This window comes from Mangifera indica, chromosome 5 (genome assembly GCF_011075055.1).
Source record: "Mangifera indica cultivar Alphonso chromosome 5, CATAS_Mindica_2.1, whole genome shotgun sequence".
NCBI lineage: Eukaryota > Viridiplantae > Streptophyta > Magnoliopsida > Sapindales > Anacardiaceae > Mangifera > Mangifera indica.
The window spans coordinates 1,643,444-1,662,309 of NC_058141.1; positions in this window are offsets into that span (position 1 = coordinate 1,643,444).

The window sequence follows — 18,866 nt, forward strand, 5'->3', positions numbered from 1 at the left end:
ATTTTGTAGGTATAAATAATTATTATGTTTGGTTAAAGATAATAAAATATTACTAATAAATTATTTTACTTAAATGCCCTAGAATATAATTATTTTTAAATATTTTTTATATTATTTATCATATTAATTAAAAATCAATTTATTTTTGTCTAAAAAAATAATAAATAATAATATAATTATAATAAAATCAAGATTACCTTGGTAATATTTAAATACCTAAGGTGAAGGTGGTAATCAGATTACCACTTATATTACCTGTCACGTCAGCATTGGTAATAGAAAATTACTGTAATATTTTATTACTGACAAACCAAACAAATGAATAAAAGATAGATTACCAAGGTAATTTTAAAAACCAGGAACCAAATGCCCCCTTAGGATTTATCTAGTATGATCTAGTACATGTGGGGGGTGTAGTCAAGCCAAATAGTATTTAACTCGAGTTTGGTTTGATAGCATTAAGGCAGAGTTCAAGTTCGTCGAGTTGGTAAGTTCTCAACTTGAGTTTGAGACAAGAACGACTAATTGGAGTTCAACTAAAAAAATTACATTTAATCCTCTAAAGTCTTAACTTTTGAATTGTTACAATTAAATCTCATAATTTATATTTTTATCAATCATCATTCATATTCAAAGTTAGTAAAATTTCCAGGGTGAAAATAAAAGATTTGAAACTATTAAAGATTTATTGAAATTTTGCTTGCATAGAGCTATGCACTTGCAAGTTCACCAAATCAACCAATAACAAACTCAAGCTAGGCTTGAGAGTTGAACGCAAGTAGCTCACGAGTAGTTCAACTCATTTGCAATCTTAAATACACGAACGATTCAACATTGAAACAACTATTATATATTTATGTAATCGCAAATGATGTTAAATAGGATTTGGATTGGACTCAAATTATGCTAGTTTAGTCTCAAAAGTCAACTTAGCTCAATTCGGCTCGAACCAAATTTATCTATGCTAAACTTGAACTGAGTTTCAGCTAGAAGGGTTCACTCACTTTTGAAACTTATTCAAATTTGAGTTAGAGGGATTTCAGTTCGGTTTGGTTCATGAATTGGCTAAATAACTTGATTTAATTTGAGCTTAGCTTGTGACTCAATGTTATGTCAAATAATTGTTAAAACGATATCGTTTTGTTTATTATTAGGTAAAACAATGTCATTTTCTCAATGAGATACAATCTCAAGCTACAAATTCGAAGCATAAACTCCAATTGAGCTTCGAACTTTAAATTTAAGGATCAAATTGTGCTACCTTTAACTTTGACTTGATAAATTTAAGTTGAACTATTTTTTATTCATACAAGATAAAATCCCTCTTATTGGAGTCTCAATTTATTAATTTCAAATTGACTCTTTTAAATTTGAGTCAATCTTGTTGGAAATTGTCTAATGTAGATTAACATTAATTATGTTTTTTGTTTAATAAAGCCGGATAATTTGATAGTCTAATGCTAGTTTGCAAATAGATTTGAGTGATTAATGAAGATAAACCAAAGTGAACAACAATAGTGTGAGTCTTGAGGCTTATTGGACATTAATGAGGGTCAATTAACCTATTATATATTAACTAGATCTTTATTTTAAAACCTGATACATGATAACCGTATTATAATTTACCCCATTGTAAGCTATCACTCAGAGAAGTTTCTAAAAAAGAAGATTAAGTCATGTCGACAGGTAATATCAATAGTTTCATGGATTTACATTGCATGACAATCGATGTTTCTTTACAATCCTAAATAATTTAACTTAACATTTTATATTCTATGCGTAGATCTTATGAAATTAAAATTGATTTATTTTATTTAGTTTAAACAAAATAGATCTTACAAATCTCACAATAACCTTTAATTGGGCTCAACCTAGTTTGAATAACCACATTAATGGGTTTGTCGCATATTATTAAACTTTGTTTATTGACCAATATATTACAAATTTGCAATTAATTTTTTATATGTGAAAATATGCATTTTTAAAGTTGCTTCCAACCACTCCCATCAGTTTGGCCTAGAAAAATGGAGTTTATATAACAACCTCCTAAGTTGGATTCAATCTAAATTGTTTGAGTTTGAATTTGATATTAGAATGAATGAGCTTAGTTTGAATTGAGTCAAACATTTGAGTTCAATAGTCAACTAGAATCACATCCAAAGTTACATTATTTTTTGAGTTTAGTTTTAGCTTCAACTCATCAATCTAGCTTGAACTGATTTTGTGTTGAATCTTTTATATTCAAGTTAATCTCAAATTGAGTATATTCGGATTCAATTCGGATTTAACTCGAATTCAGCTTATTCAAGCCAAACATGTATTCAAACCCAAGCAGGCTCTAATCCATCCATATTGACATAGTTTTAGAGTAGATTGATTTATGACAATGCATGGGGGCATGGGGCTTGCACATTTGCAAAAACAAAAGGACATGGTTTAATCGAATTAGCTGTTATTTTTCTTCCCATTTGAAGTTGAAATGTCAGGTTGAAGCACCAGTCAACATCTCATCTCCTTTGTATGAATTCAATGTGAGATCTCATATCACTCCCCTCCAATTCATAACAACTATTCAAATCCATCCTATCGAAATAATTAATAAGCATTAGATTTGACAATTTGTGTCTTTGGATCATGCCATTTCAGGTTTCAGATAAAAAGACCATCTATTTAAACCTGATATAAATTAGAATTATGTTGAAAATACTTAATACAGACTCAACTCAATTTATGAACAAATTGATAGGATACGACTCAAATTGACCTGATTAAAAAACGAGTTGTATTATATCAAAACAAAACTCGTTTGACTAGAAATGACATGTTTTGCAATTTTTCCACTTTGATATGACCTAAACATGAAACAAAACAATCCGAATATGACACAACATAACACTTATATGTGAGTCATGTTCAAATTATGTGTCTGGTCGTTGGTCATAATAATTTGGACTCGTGCAAAGGTAAGTCTAAAATAGAAATTATGTGGGCTAGAAGATAACATATAACAGTTGGTGAACAAATGTATAAATTAGCTAGTAAAACTATGTATACTTAGTTTTACTGGTACCCAATTGGTACCTAGATAATGTGTCACACATATTTGGGTGATTTTAATTAAAAATAAGGCCAAATAACTATTTCCCACCTAAGGTTTGATGTTTTCTCAAGTTTCCACGCTTTAACTATGGAAACACCAAACACCCACCCATAGCCGGTTAGATTTAACAAAACTCTAACGGTGGCAAAGGTAAAATCGTCATTTTCTCTATAATATTAAAAATAAACTTAAATAGAATCTATTCTGCCCCCTTAAACTTTAAATACTAAAATTTTCCCCCAGCCTAAGTTTTAAAAAATCGCAGTTTCACCCTAGGGTTTCTTTTTGAAATCTCCGACGACATCTCCGGCTCCATTGTCGACGGTCTCTCCCTCCCGAAGCATCCTCTCCTTCCGGCGATCTCTTTCCTCCCATTTGAACCCCCCATCGGAGTCGGAGAAGCAGTGGAAGACGAAGAACTTCGTCGGGGAAGACGAAGTTCTTCGTCTTCCAGTCGTCGTCGTCTTCATCTTCCAACTGCGATCGAGCTTAATCTTCGTCTTCATCTTCCAACTACGATGAAGAAAATGGAAACGATTTCTCTTCCCAGACGACTTATCTCTGCATCGGATGAGTAGTGCAAGAGTTTAGGGCGGCCGTCGGTGGAAGAGAAACAGTCAGGAGGGGAAGACAGCCGGTGATGGCGCTGGAGAGATAAACCTTAGGGGGCAAATGCGATATTTTCAAACTTAGTTTAGGGAAAAAATGTTAGTTTTTAAACTTTTAGGGGGGAAAATGAGATTAAATTTACCACCGTTAAGGTTTTGTTAAATCTAACCGGCCATGGGTGGGGGTTTGGTGTTTCCATAGTTAAAGGGTGGAAACTTGAGAAATCATCAAACCTTGGGTGGGAAATAGTCGTTTGGCCTAAAAATAAAGTAATACTCAATTATATAATGACACATGTAAGTTTTCAATTAAATATTCAAAGTTAGGTATATATAATATATTTCTAATTTAGCTTATTTTAGAGAAAATACATAAATAAATAAATAAGCAAGCTAGAGGCAAAAGATTGTCAAGCCGTAGCTAAATGTGACAGTTTGAATCATAGAAATGGAAGAAGATTGGGCAAAATCTCTTAAGACAGAGAGACTTATTTACCATTAAAAATGTAAAAATATGTTCATAAAACAAGTTGGTGGCATAGTACAAATACCAACTTTAATATTTTTTAACCAAAGCTTCATTCAAATATTATACATTCCGGAGACAGCGGCTATTAATACTGGACAGTCCCACAACAAAAAATTATTGTATAAAACAAGAAAAATAAAAACAAGGAAACAGATGCCAAAAAGCAAAATATACAAATCAGAGCAAGAGTGAAGGGGTGGTGCAGGTTCAAAATCCAAAGATTCAGAAAGAGATCAATAAGAAAATATAAGAAGGTTCCAGGAATCAAGGGTCAAGATCATGTGACTTGACCCTAAGATAGGGAGAGATCCTAAGTTAAAAGCTTCTTCTTCTTCTTTTTTAAATTCCTTTTTCTTTCTCATTTTTCTCTCCATTCTCGTACTCTAGTGAGAGACTGAGAGTTTCCCAGTTTGTTTTTACACTGAAAAAGTAAAAGAAAGTAGATTCCAGTTGGGGTTTTTTGAGCCGGTGGTGGTGGGCTTAGCTAGGGTCTTGATATCACAAAAACTAAAAAATGACAAGAACAAGAAGAGAGAGAAGATATGCAACAGTTGTCTTTCTGTGGTTCATCTTTATATTTTCTCAGTTGGGGTTTCTGTTTGCTCTTCGTCAAGAAAATATTTGGCCTCCTCCAAGAAAAACTAGGGTTTTCTTCAAGGTGGAGTCTTCGTCGTTTTGTGCACCTCCGGCTAGCTCAGGCAGCCAGATGGTGGACACAGAAGGGGAGAGTCATTACAACAACAATAACAACAATAATAATTCTCAAGGGCAGGGCAACATTTATGAAGACGATAAGAGAATAATTCACACAGGTCCCAATCCTCTTCATAACTAGCTATGTATAAGTTATTATGATGATGCATTATGAATATTAATATTCTTAGCAGCTTTCTTTGAGAGCATTGGCTTTAGCCTTTATGCATCAGAAATGCGTTAAATGTCTGGGGAAGTGTGTGCGAGAGAGAGTGAAGATGGTGAATTGATGAAGGGCTAGTGTTAATTCTCTTGTTTCTTTCGCAGTAGTTTTGTTTTATTTGTTCTTCTTCTTCTTCTTCTTTTTCTCTATGTACCTTTATATTAATGTTAATAGAAAAGAGAAGATTTATTGTGTGTCAATTTTAATTTATTTATTTCTCTAGCTACTAGTCTCCATCCCTATTTACAGATTTTTGTGCTTTGTCACCTTCAACCTAATTGTCTTTGTTCTGAATTTTCTCCATTGTAATTTCATGTGGTCTCTTATTTTTTCTATTTTATGAATCACTGTAATTTACAATTCAAATTTTATTAAGCTTTGATTTTAATTTGAAATGCATAACTCACATATTAAATTCAAATTAGTTGAACTTTTGGGTTTATAAGTTGAGAGATTATAAATTAATTCTTCAATAATACTTCAGCTACAAACAGCTAGGGTTTTTCGATATTTTTGATTTTTTTTTAAATTTTAAGAGAATTTTTTATTAAATTTTTGTAGTATTCGAAAATTGTTGAAACTCTTGGAACCGAAAAACTCAAGTGAACAAAATTAATACTATTTTATTTTTATCTTTTAATGTCATCTAACTATCTTGTATCCATTAAAAGCAAGACAAAAAGGTGAAGTCGAAGCACATTTTCACATTAGCAATTTACCATATAGACATTTTTCATCTTCTCCAAAGCTTTTGTGTGTAAGAATCTTGACCATTAGATCACCATAACAACAACACTGCCCAGATGAGAAGATCAACGGCTGAGGGTCAAACTGATGATGCATGATCCCTGGTAGTTGCAAATAACACTGTTGAGGATATAATAGTTAATTTTTAATTTGATTATTCCCAGAAGCTTATTATATATATTTTTTGACTTAAATGCATCCATGTTTCTCAATGAGGATGCCTGTCCTACACGCTTTCTCATACCTTGGAAATTTGTATCCTTCAACCATTTATTTAATGGTAACAAATTTTATGTCGCAAATTTATTATTTTTTGTTATGAGTTCTGGTACTATATTATAAGTTTTTGTGTATGTTAAACAAGTTTTCAAGTCTTTTTAGGTACTCATGCACCCAATTTAATTACTTTATGACTAGGGGTGGACTAAGATCAGCTCAACCTGAACAAGGATTAATTTGATCTCTATTTAAATACATAATGACTAGCTCAAATTTGAACTTAATTTGTTCGAATTGGTTAACACTAATGTTGAAAAAACAGAATAGTAGTCGAAAAAAAAGGAGAATCTTCAAAGAAGAAGAAAAAGAACTATAAAAAAAATTAAAAAAATATTGACGAAATGAGTTCTAGTGCGACAATGCTAGTAAGTCATACTTGAGATGAGATAAGTCCGATTGATCGAGCTAGTGAAGAGTCACAAAAAAAAAGAAAAATTGTTAAAGATGAAGAAAAAAAAAATCATGAAAAAAAGTAAAAATAAAAATCATTAACAAGACAAGTTTAGATGCGGTGATGCCATTGAGGCATCAATGTTGAGCTCGTTGAACTAATCCTTCTTCAGTCAAGCTTGATTTGTTCGATTCGAACAACGACCTGAATCCAAATTAAATCAATTTGAATTCACCCCTACTAATAGGCAATTAGTTACTCTTTTGAATTTTCAAATATGCCCTTATAAAAGATTACCTCACAAAAAAATTTTAAATACGGTTGAATTTTTTTTTTTTTAAATATATACATTTCCAAAATGATGGTTTAGCAAAATTTTAGCTAGTTTTCATCACAAAATTTGCAAGTGTGTGTATAAAATAATCGAATTGTATATCAAAAGCCAAAATTTTATATTGTGTATCGCATATAAAACAATACATCTTTTTAAAAAATAATAATTAATTATAATAATCATGTCATATCTTAAAAAATATTGCAAACACCCTTTGACATTTTATAATTTCTCAGTTACATTCTTACCATGTCATCACTTCTCTAAAAAGGTGCATCACTTTATGTTAATAACATGTATTATATCGTATAATATGTTGACTATATTATAATAATTTTTGATACATTTGAACATATGTGGATATCATTTTTTTATTTTTATCGTATCATATTGGATGATATATATCATTTATTATAAGATACTAATAACTATGATATATATATATATATATATATATATATATATATATATATATATATATTAACCATTAATGTGAGTAACAGTGAATCCATGAAACTCAATTGCTTTTTCCAAAAAGGTTATGGTGAGTGGTTTAGCTTAAAAGGGAACGGTAGATATAATATAATGTATTTTATCTCCTTTTCTAAATTTATATACAATTTTCCTGTCTCAGTGTCACCTATTGATAAAACAAAGTTTATGATCTCAAGGTGAGATCTATAAAGAAGCAATAGAAACTTCCTTGGAATGTGCTTAGAAATGGCTGGAGAAAAGGGAAGATATCAAGATATTGCTACTACTACTTTTTCTTCTCCTTCTAATAATAATAAAACTAGGGTTTTGAAAAGTTCAAAAGATTCTGCCCAAATTAGTAAAGTTTATATTTTGTGAAAGGTAAGGGAGAGGGTGAGAGAGAGAGCACTATTTTCCCTATGAAGTGAATGTTTGCTTGGTGGCCATTAATTTGTAGTGTATTAAAATTTGGTCGACAGATTATATCCTATCCAACATTTTAAGATTAGTTAAAGTTTTGATTTTTGTAGAAGCCTGTGTGATAAACCTTTAATTTGGTTAGGATATATTAATAATTTGCATTTATGCTAAATATTAATAACAATTTTATAATTTTAATAAAATGACAGAATAGTTAAAATTGAGAAAACTAAATATAATTTACTAATAAGAATGGATGATAGAAAAGAATTTGATTTTTTAAAACTAAAGGGGTGAGAATTTGCAATTTCAGCAAAGCTTGGTGGAACATAGTCGTTTGGCCTCCATAAAGCTCTCGTTTATTGTCTTCACCCACCTCAGCTCTGGCATTGTGCAGGTTCCATTTTTCGGATACCTTCAAGTATTTTTCTTTGCCTCTGTCTCACCATTTCTATCACCTTGGTTACGTGGTAACTTCCGGCCTGCAGAATACTCGGAGCCTAACTATTAATGAGTTCAAGATGTCGAGACAAACATTCAGACGCTAATAAGTGACAAGGTGATATTATTTTAGATGATTCCAATTTGAGATTTAGTAATAAAAACAAGAAATTTTCCCTTATAACAAAATTACGGATTGACTCGAGTTTATAGAGTTAAAATTAAGGGTAGTTTAAATTCAACTCAAATAAAAATAGTTTGGTTTGATCTGATTTCAGTTTATAGTTCAAATTTATGACTTGAATTTATGGTCCAATGTAACACCCCAGGTCCAATAACCCGGGCCACTGTTAAGATATTATCCACTTTGGACACACAGTCCATCATGGGTTTGCTTCTGGGCTTTGCAACCCAAAACGCGTCTTAACAGTTAAGGAGCTCACAGGCTATTTAACCAATCCAATTCTCCCACCACTAACCAATGTGGGATCCATAGACAGAGTACACACAGACCCAGCATCTCTCCCGTGCTTTGTCGATGTGAGATTTGCCTAGGGGTATCACATACCCCACTAACCAATGTGGGATCCAAAGACAGAGCACACACAGACCCAACATCTCTCCCGTGCTTTGTCGATGTGGGATTTGCCTAGGGGTATCACATACACCCCCCATTACGGGACTCAGCGTCCTTGCTGAGGTTTGCCCCACCATCGTTCAAGAGGACACGCGGAGTTGCTCTGATACCATTTGTAACACCCCAGGTCCAATAACCCGGCCCACTGTTAAGATATTGTCCACTTTGGACACACATTCCATCATGAGTTTGCTAATGGGCTTTGCAACCCAAAACGCGTTTTAACAGTTAAGGAGCTCACAAGCTATTTAACCAATTCAATTCTCCCACCACTAACCAATGTGGGATCTAAAGACAGAGCACACACAGACCCAGCATCTCTCCCGTGCTTTGTCGATGTGGGATTCGCCTAAGGGTATCACATACACCCCCCCTTATGGGACTCAGCGTCCTCGTTGAGGTTTGCCCCACCATCGTTCAAGAGGACACGCGGAGTTACTTTGATATCATTTGTAACACCCTAGGTCCAATAACCTGACCCACTGTTAAGATATTGTCCACTTTGGACACACAGTCCATCATGGGTTTGCTTCTGGGCTTTGCAACCCAAAACGCGTCTTAACAGTTAAGGAGCTCACAGACTATTTAACCAATTCAATTCTCCCACCACTAACCAATGTGGGATCCAAAGACAGAGCACACACAGACCCAACATCTCTTCCGTGCTTTGTCGATGTGGGATTCGCCTAGGGGTATCACATCCAAGTTTGTGACTTATTAACAAAATAACGTTGACACTATTTTATCTATTATTGGGTAAACCAATATCGTTTTAATAATTACTTGATGTAACCCGAATCAAGTTAAGAGCATGTTCGAATTGAATTAAACCATCTCTTGATTTGGGAGTCAGACCACGCAAAACTCCCTTTAGATTGGGTTGAGTTCGGCTTAGTTTAAAAAGTACACGGGTGTGTATCCATCAAATATAAGGGTGTATTACTTTGTCCACATGACCATACAAACCAGACACACGAGGGTGTTTCCTTGGGGCAAGACACACAATCTGTATCCTAAACCACACGAGCGTGTGTCTATTCTCAATTCCAAACTCTTATGGTTTCAATTAACTCAAAGAGAATTTTTCCCCAAAAACATAGAGGCATGTGTCTCAATTTTGCAGAATGACAATTTTGTCTGAACTCACTGTCTTCTGCCCATTGCAATGCATTCCAATAAAAATAATCAACTTAGTAAACTCTTAGGCACATTAGTATGATCTCTTGACATAAGTAAACATCATATATTCATAACCCAATCACATATCATCACGATTTATCAATCGTTAAACTGTGTAGACTCAATTGACATACTTCATGCCTTTAATCTTTAACAATGATGCCCAATTCACATTCCACTAATCAAAGTTCCATAGCCACCCATTATAAACTCGAAATCAACTAATATTCATCGGTATATCATCATGATAGCCTAATCCACTAGCAAAAATCCTCCTAATCAAACCATTCTCAAGATTTCAATTCCATTGCATCCGAATATATACATAATACATGTAATTGTAATTCACTAAATAGAAATATAATTCCAAATCATATAATCAAGCTATAACACAAAATCATCAACATATGTAACATCTCAATTTCATAACATAACAACAAAAGTATAGGCTAATTAGACAGGGAATTGCCTACTTACCTCTCCTCCGTAGCCCAAAGCAAGTCTTCATATGACTTTCGATGATTCTTCGATGAGCCCCTATGCTCTTAAGCTCAAAAGGCACCCCAACTCTCTCCATTATTTGTTATTTTTTTGAAAATATGAATAAATGTCTTAACCAAACGCATCTAGGTTTTTTGTTTTTTCATTAAAAATCACGATACACAGGCATGTGCCTACTCATATATTGGCGTGCATCATAGGCATGCATGTCACCCATACTTAACCAATGATCAAATATCAAATGGAAAAAGACTATTTTACCCTTGCCATCAAACACATGGGCGTGTAGCCTTCCCACAAGACCGTGCAAGCCCGCATTCAAACACTATGTAATCCAACATAATTTGTCATATGCAAAGCCAAAGGACAATAATAACCTTGAACGATTTTCTGGGTATTATAGTTTTGACATGTCATGAACCCGTTCTTGATTAGGATTAGACAAATGGAGGGATTTTACTATATGGTATGTCTATCAAAAATAGGTTTGATGAAATATGTCTTCATTGTGGTTTAGGGGCTATGGACTATTGATAGATGACTATCATGGTCGAAAAGTCTCTGAAATGGTTTTTTGGTTCATCCAAAATTGGCTCTTGGCTAGGCTTCACAACAAACCTAGAAGGTCACACCCATTAGCTTAAGAATTTTGAGAGACATGAGAGAGAAATAATTATCTCAGAATGACTAGCACTTTTTTAAGGATAATAAAGTAAAATCATGTAAAGAGTTATATAGATCTATTTTTGACATTTTAAAAAGGTTAAAATGTCATGTGATATAATAAGGGTGCTTAAAGTGTATTAATAGGGTTGAATTCAAACTAAACTTATTTGAGCTCAAACTTTGCTCAAATAAGCCTGAAATAAGCTCATCTCAAGTTAAGCTTTAGAGCTATTCAACTTATTAAGTTTGTGAGCCTGAAAAATTCAACACAAAACGATGTTGTTTTAATCAATATACATTAAAACGACGTTGTTTTAATCAATTTGAATTAAAATAATGTCATTTGACTAATATAAATTAAAATGACATTGTTTTAATATTGATTTGAGCTCAAAGCTCAATTTGACCTTGAGCTCGAGCCAAACTCAAGCTTGATTTTTTTGAAATGAACTGAGCTCGAACACATTTAAAACGAGCTCGAGCTTGGCTCCATGCAAAACAAGCCAAGCTCAAACTTAGGGAAGTTCGGCTTGGCTCGAATCAAATCCTATATATTATCAATAAATTGATATGACAACAAATTATTAAAGATTATTTAGTGAGGTGCCATACAAAATTAATAATTACATTTAGCTCACAACTATAAATATCAACCATATATCACATTTTAGTTAGCTTTGCCATTTGAAACAAAAAGCTCTATTTCTCTAAACCTTTCAAAAGCTTGTGCTCTCGCATCTCTTTAGGGTGGGTGGATACTTTTGAAGACATTTGTATGTTCTAGTATTCCACTTCATCAAACTAAGCATCTTTTGCAAAGGAGAAGGTAGCTAACCTTTGTTCTTTCATTTATGCTTGTTTTCATCCATAGAGTTATTTTATACATGTCTTTTCTCAACCTTTCTTAACCATAAAACAACAATGTTAAACCTATAACTTTTATACATACACACATATCAATTGACCTATATTCAAATTACTGTATAATATTATAAAAGTGTAAATGTTAGTTTTTAAATTTTTAAGGTTTATTGATATTATACTTGAATCGTTTTGCGAGCTCAACTAGTCAAGCAATAGTAAACTCGAACTTGACTAGAGTATAATTCTTGATCTACTTAAATTGAGTTTATCTCATTTGTAATTCTACCAAAAAGGCCATTGCACATGGCTAAATACAGCTAATACGAGGTCTTTAATCTTTATTGCCTTGAAAAATTATAAATATTATAAATATTCTAAATTACTTGCAAATTATGTCAATATCTAGATCTACATGCTGCGGGTTGAACTCAATTATCTTAAGCTGGTAGTGGCAAAACAAGAAAGAAAAGAGAAACCTCTGATTAGCTATACCACACTGGGCCTCTTATGGCAAACAGTCATGGACTACTGTGGGCCTCTGCCCTTGAGCCTATCCCACAGCTCTCTAAATCGAACCCACAAACGTGAACCAACTAAGTTGAGTTTAGAAAACCAATTGCGTCTTTCAAAAATTTTTAAATTAAATCATATTAAGTTTTAAATTAAACTAGAAAAAATGCAGTTTAAATTATGGTTTGAATTTATTAAAATTATACACTTTTAAATTGAATTATAGATTTTTATAATGTAATATAAATATGTAAAATAAATATGAAATATGCATATAAAAACATGACAAAATAAATATGACAAATTCTTTCAAATATAATTATATATATTTAAAAAATACAATTTTTGATTCGGTTTGAAAATTGTCCAAATTGAAGATTATTTTTAAAAAATTTATGAACTCAAATCAAACAATTATACAAATAAAACTAAACTAAATATTAATTTTTAAGTGATTCGGTCTGGTTTTACAGTTTGCACTAAATTATGCAACCCTCTATTCAAGATAAATCTAATAAATTAAATGTGGTTTGTAATGATCTATTGTTGCGGAGATATTATTTGCTTTGAATTTATATACTATAAAGATTTTATTTTTTAACTTTGTTATTCACAAACATATTTTAACATCTTAGAAGTTATCGTATTATATAATCAATCTTGTTTAATCATATGCACTAAAAATTTGGGCGTACCTCCGTCTGCAATGAGAGTCGTCGATGACGATGCCATAATTGTTCTGCTAAATGATTTGTAAATACAATATTGAGATTATTGCTAACCTAACCTAACATATTTAATTAGAAATTATTTTCATGTCAACTTGAAGATTTTGTTTAATAATATTAATTAAAACCTAAATTAGATTTGGCAAGTCTTATGAAAATTGAGATTTGGGAATTTTTGATATGTTATAGAGTTGTTCCTTATGGTCTAGATCGCTGCCATCCTCCGTTCTGGAAGATGAACTTAGATTGTACCGATTTGGACTTGATTTATGTAATGTATATACTTTAAAAAAGAAAAAAGGAAAATTAATCCTATTAACTGAAAATATATTATACATAAACAAAATAATTAAAACACAAACATATTTCTAAACTAAATATATCAATCTCAGACTTGACAGTATAAAACCTTCAATATGATAGATGAAAAATGGGTCATGAAAATTTATAAAAACTTAGGTTGAATGTTGAGGTTTGTGTGAGACACAGATTCTTTAAAGCAAATCTTTCTTCACTTAAGTGCATTAAAATTTGAATAACGTATGCTTCTTAGGATATAACGACAGAGGAATAGTAAGAGAAATGCTATTATTTGATCATAATGAACTAAATCAAATCACTACAAGGTAACTTAAAAAACTCTTAAAACCAAGGGAGAAAATAAAAATAAAAAGAGAGAGAACTCAAATTTTGAAGTTATGTAAAGTGAGAGGAAGAGTCCCTTATATGCCACTCCAAATGGACAATACATTGAATATCAAATTGAATTTCAACATAAATTTAAGTATTTTCAGTTTTCAATTCCGTAATCTTCAAGACTTTTTTACATTTATTCAATTTTTTGACAATATTACATGTACTAACAACGAGTTTAACCACTAATAAATTATTATTTGATTAGGTGTTATTTTATCACTGATAAAAGAACTATCCAAATCTTATTTATAATATTTTAACTAAATCGAAGATGAGAAGAAATTAATTTATAGAGATTGAAAAACTAAAAAGTATTATCTTCTCTTATAAAATATATTATCTATGATAGAGTTATTTAATTAAAATTATTTGCAACTAATTCTAAACACAATAAATTCTTTATTATAATTTTTAAAATAATTATTAGTTGTTTTCATCAATAGTTGTTTCTGTATCTTCGGTCATGACAGGATATGTGAAATGATGACAAATTTATGTAACAGGAAGCTAACTCTAGTTCTACGATGAAAATGAACGAAAGAAGATGAATGGGAGAGAGAGTGAGGAACTCTCTGGAATGTAGAAGAGAGAGAGAGTAAATTTTATTAAGACGCTTAAAATACAATTACATGTGACCACCACTTTATATACGTGTGGTTGGGATGACCAATTCCCGCTTTAGTTATTGTCAAGTGGCATTTAAGCCCACTACATTTCCTGACTTACATTTCAGCCCCTCAAGGTTTGATTACCTTGCAATTACACCTTTATATACTAACATCCCCCCTTAAGCTTGACCCTCTCTGTAGGTCTAATTTTTTTCACCAGCACTCTTTCTCTATCCCAGAGTGCATCTCAATTCGAAAACTGGAATAAAGCTTAAGAAGAGCAAGAGTGATTGTTGTTGTTCTTGTCACTAAACACAGTACCCCTTGGTAACTTTCAGTACAAGTACGTGAGAAAAATGCTACTCAGTAGTGTCTTGAAGTGGAATTTCCAGATTGGTATGAGATTCAATAGTGCTTGGTATGAGATTCAACAGTGCTTGGTATGAGATTCAGCAGTGCTACAGCAGTGTGCCTTGAAGTGGAATTTCCAGATTGATATGGGATTCAGCAGTGCTTGACAGACTCAGACTCTTTTTCTCCTTTTTTTCTTCTTTTCCTTCTTTTTTTTCTTTTCTTTTTTTCTTTTTTTTCTTATTTTTTTCTTTCTTTTTTTTCACAATCAATCAATGGCAGTAATATCAAGGATTATTCAAGTTATTTGAGATTTCAAGAAGAAACTACCTTTGCATACCTTATGATTAGTGAAGTCTCAAATTCTGCCAGTCACCACCAGCTCAATATGTCAGGATACCATAGTAACAATGATGTGAAAAAAATTATATTTCAGAGGTTTAAGAAGACTACCTTTTCATACCTTCTGATTAGTAGAGTTCCAAATTCGGCCAATCACTTCCTCACACTACCAGATCAACATGCAGTAGACCTCTTTTTTTTTTTTTTTCTCAACAAAGCCACTTCCAAGAGTCAAATTTATCAACAAGATGTGCAAACAAAAATGCAGGAAACCAATTTATCAACAAGTTATGCACAAACATAATACTAATATTAGAAAAGCACAGGCTAATAGGTTATGCACAATTTAGACACTGGTATCAGGACAACACAACTCAACAAGTTATATGAAAGAAGCACACCTAACAATCTGTGTATCATTTAAAAAAATTCTGATAACAGAGCTAATTAGCCATTGCTCCTAGAATTTCCTATAGAATTCATACTGCATACATTTAAAGCATTAAGAATATTCTCAAATTTAACAGCTGATAATGCTTTGGTGAAAATGTCTGCCTTTTGGTGTTCAGTAGGTACATATTGAACCACAACATTTTTGGCAGTAACTTGGTCTTTTATATAGTGTGCATCAATTTCAATGTGTTTCGTGCGTGCATGAAAAAAAGGATTTGTAGTAAATGCATTTGCACTTTGATTATCACACCAGATGACTGGTGGTTTGAGAAATTCTAAATGCAATTCACTAAACAAAGTCTTTAACCAAGCAATTTCAGTGGCTGTGTGTTAGTGCATGATATTCAGCTTCTGTGGAGGATAAGGCAACCACCTTATGTTTTTTTTTTAACTCCACTGAACTAAGTTTTTACCTAGAAAAACATAATAACCAGTGGTGGACCTTCTATCATGTAGACTGCTAGCCTAATCAGAATCAGAATAACACTCTAACTGTAGATTAGACACATTATGAAATAAGAGACCATAATCAAGTGTTCCTTTGATGTACCTTAGTACTCGTTTACAAGCTTTCCATTGTAATTCAGTAGGAGCTTGCAAAAACTGACTGAGTTTGTTGACAACATATGTAATATCAGGTCTAGTGAAAGTTAAATACTGCAGTGCTCCTATTAGACTCCTGTACAATAATGGATGTTCAAACTTTTCACTATCTTCAGGATACAATTTGGTTTCAGTTGTAAAATGAGTGATGCAAGGTTTTGATTCAAGCATGTTTGTTTTTGACAAAAGATCTCTTGCATACTTAGTTTGACTCAAATTTAGTCCAGTATGATTTCGAAAAACTTCAAAACCCAAGAAAAAATGTAAAACACCCAAATCTTTTAATGCAAATGCTTGATTTAATTGAGTAATGACTTGTGTGATCACAGAGCTATCATTTCCAGTTAACAAGATGTCATCCACATACACAAGTACATACACAATCACATGACTAGATTTATAGATAAACAAACTTGTATCAGAGATGGAAGAAACAAATCGCCATGCCATCAATGCATTTCTCAGCTTCTAAAACCAAGCTCTTGGAGCTTGTTTTAGTCCATATAAGGCTTTATTTAACTTGCACACCAGCTTACCATTCTTAGCACACTCAGAAAAACCTTCTGGTTGACTCATAAACACAGTCTCAGTAAGATCACCATTTAAGAAGACATTATTCACATCAATTTGTTTAATTTCCTAATTGTAGCTAATAGCAACACTCAAAATTATTCTAATAGTGGTAGATTTTACAACAGGACTAAAAGTTTCAAAATAGTCAATCCCAGGTGTTTGTTGGAAACCCTTTGCAACCAACCTGGCTTTATACCTCTGAATAAACCCATCTAGATTGTGTTTCACTTTAAAACCCGTTTACACCTAACTACATGCATATCATCAGACATAGGAACTAAAGTCCAGGTGTTGTTAGCAACTAAGGCATTATACTCATCTTGCATTGCTTACTTCTAGTCTGAATCAAGTAAGGCTTTTGTAATTGTTTGGGGTTTAGTTTTGACAACAGATAAAGTGAGAGACATATGAGCAAGATATCTTGTAACATTGAAGGTACTGCACTGTTTTGGTTTTGGAAGTTTTCTTATTTTTGTTTTGGTCAATATGGGATGTGTGTTGATACTAGTAAATTCAAGTTGTTGACTTTGACTGATGACATTAATGCCTAGTGGATTAGATTGAGTATCACTTGAGAATGGAGACTAAGGCTAGGTAGAATTAGATTAGCTTGGTTGTGACCTAGAAACAGTAGGCTCAGGTTGACCTTGAAGGGATATTGGTGTACCAGGAGATAAATTGTAGTTCTCAGAGACTTGCTGAACATTATCAGGTGCATGAGCAGATAATTCAGCACCAGACATACTGGAATTTGACCTGTTTATCTCTAAAGAACAATTTACTGGAGAACTAAGACCATATGTCTTACCTATCTGTGGATGAGGGAATTTATATGTTGTAGTACCCTTATCTTCAGATTGAAGATAAATCATTTTAGAAGAGAGGTGAGTTTGTTTAAACTGTGGATCATGTGGAAAAGGAAAAACAGTTTCATTAAACGTTACACTTTGAGTGATGTAAATTTTTCCTGAAGAAGACAGACATTTATATCCTTTGTGAGATAGGCTATAACCAATAAAGACACATTTTTCTGTGTGAAAGGCAAATTTATGTGACTGATAAGGTCTTATATATGGAAAGGCAACACACCTAAACACTTTGAAAGCAAGATAATTAGGATTCTTGTGAAACAACAGTTAAAAGGGTGACTGAGAATTAAGAACAGGAGAAGGAAGTCTATTACTAAGGTACACAGCTGTTTGAAAGGCTAGCCACCAGTATTTAAGTGGCATACCACTATGAGCTAGTAAAGTGAGACCAGTTTCAACTATTTGCCTATGTTTTCTTTCAGCTCTTTCATTTTGCTGATGAGTGTGGGGACAAAGATGTCTAAAAATAATTCCCATACTAGCTAGATAAGGGGCTAAGGACCTATATTCTCCTCCCTAATCAGACTGAACACACATGATTCTACTGTTGAATTGTCTTTCAACTAATTTATGAAATGTCATGAAGGTGGTCTTAGTTTCAGATTTGAACTTCAAAGGAAAAATCCATGTGAACCTACTATAGTCATCAATAAAATGGATGTAGTATATATATCCCTCAGATGACATGGTTGGGGAAGGTCCCCAAAGGTCAGTATGAATGAGTTCAAGAGGTTTAGAAGCTCTAGACTGAGACATAGGAAAACTGGATTGCCTTAGTTTACCAAACTGACATGCATTGCAGAAGTAACTATTGCTAAGGAAATTTTGAGAGGGACACACAAGTTTGAGGATAGTAGTGACAATTTTTGAACTAGGATGACCTAACCTAGAGTGCCAGAGAGTTTGAGTTAATTCAGACTTGGAAGTCTTACTAGCTGCTTGACAGTTTGTATCCTTAGTTGTTTGATTCTTAAGAGAATTAACATTAGAAGCATCAGTATCATGAACAGGATTGCAATGAATACTATCAACATTATTAGAGCCATC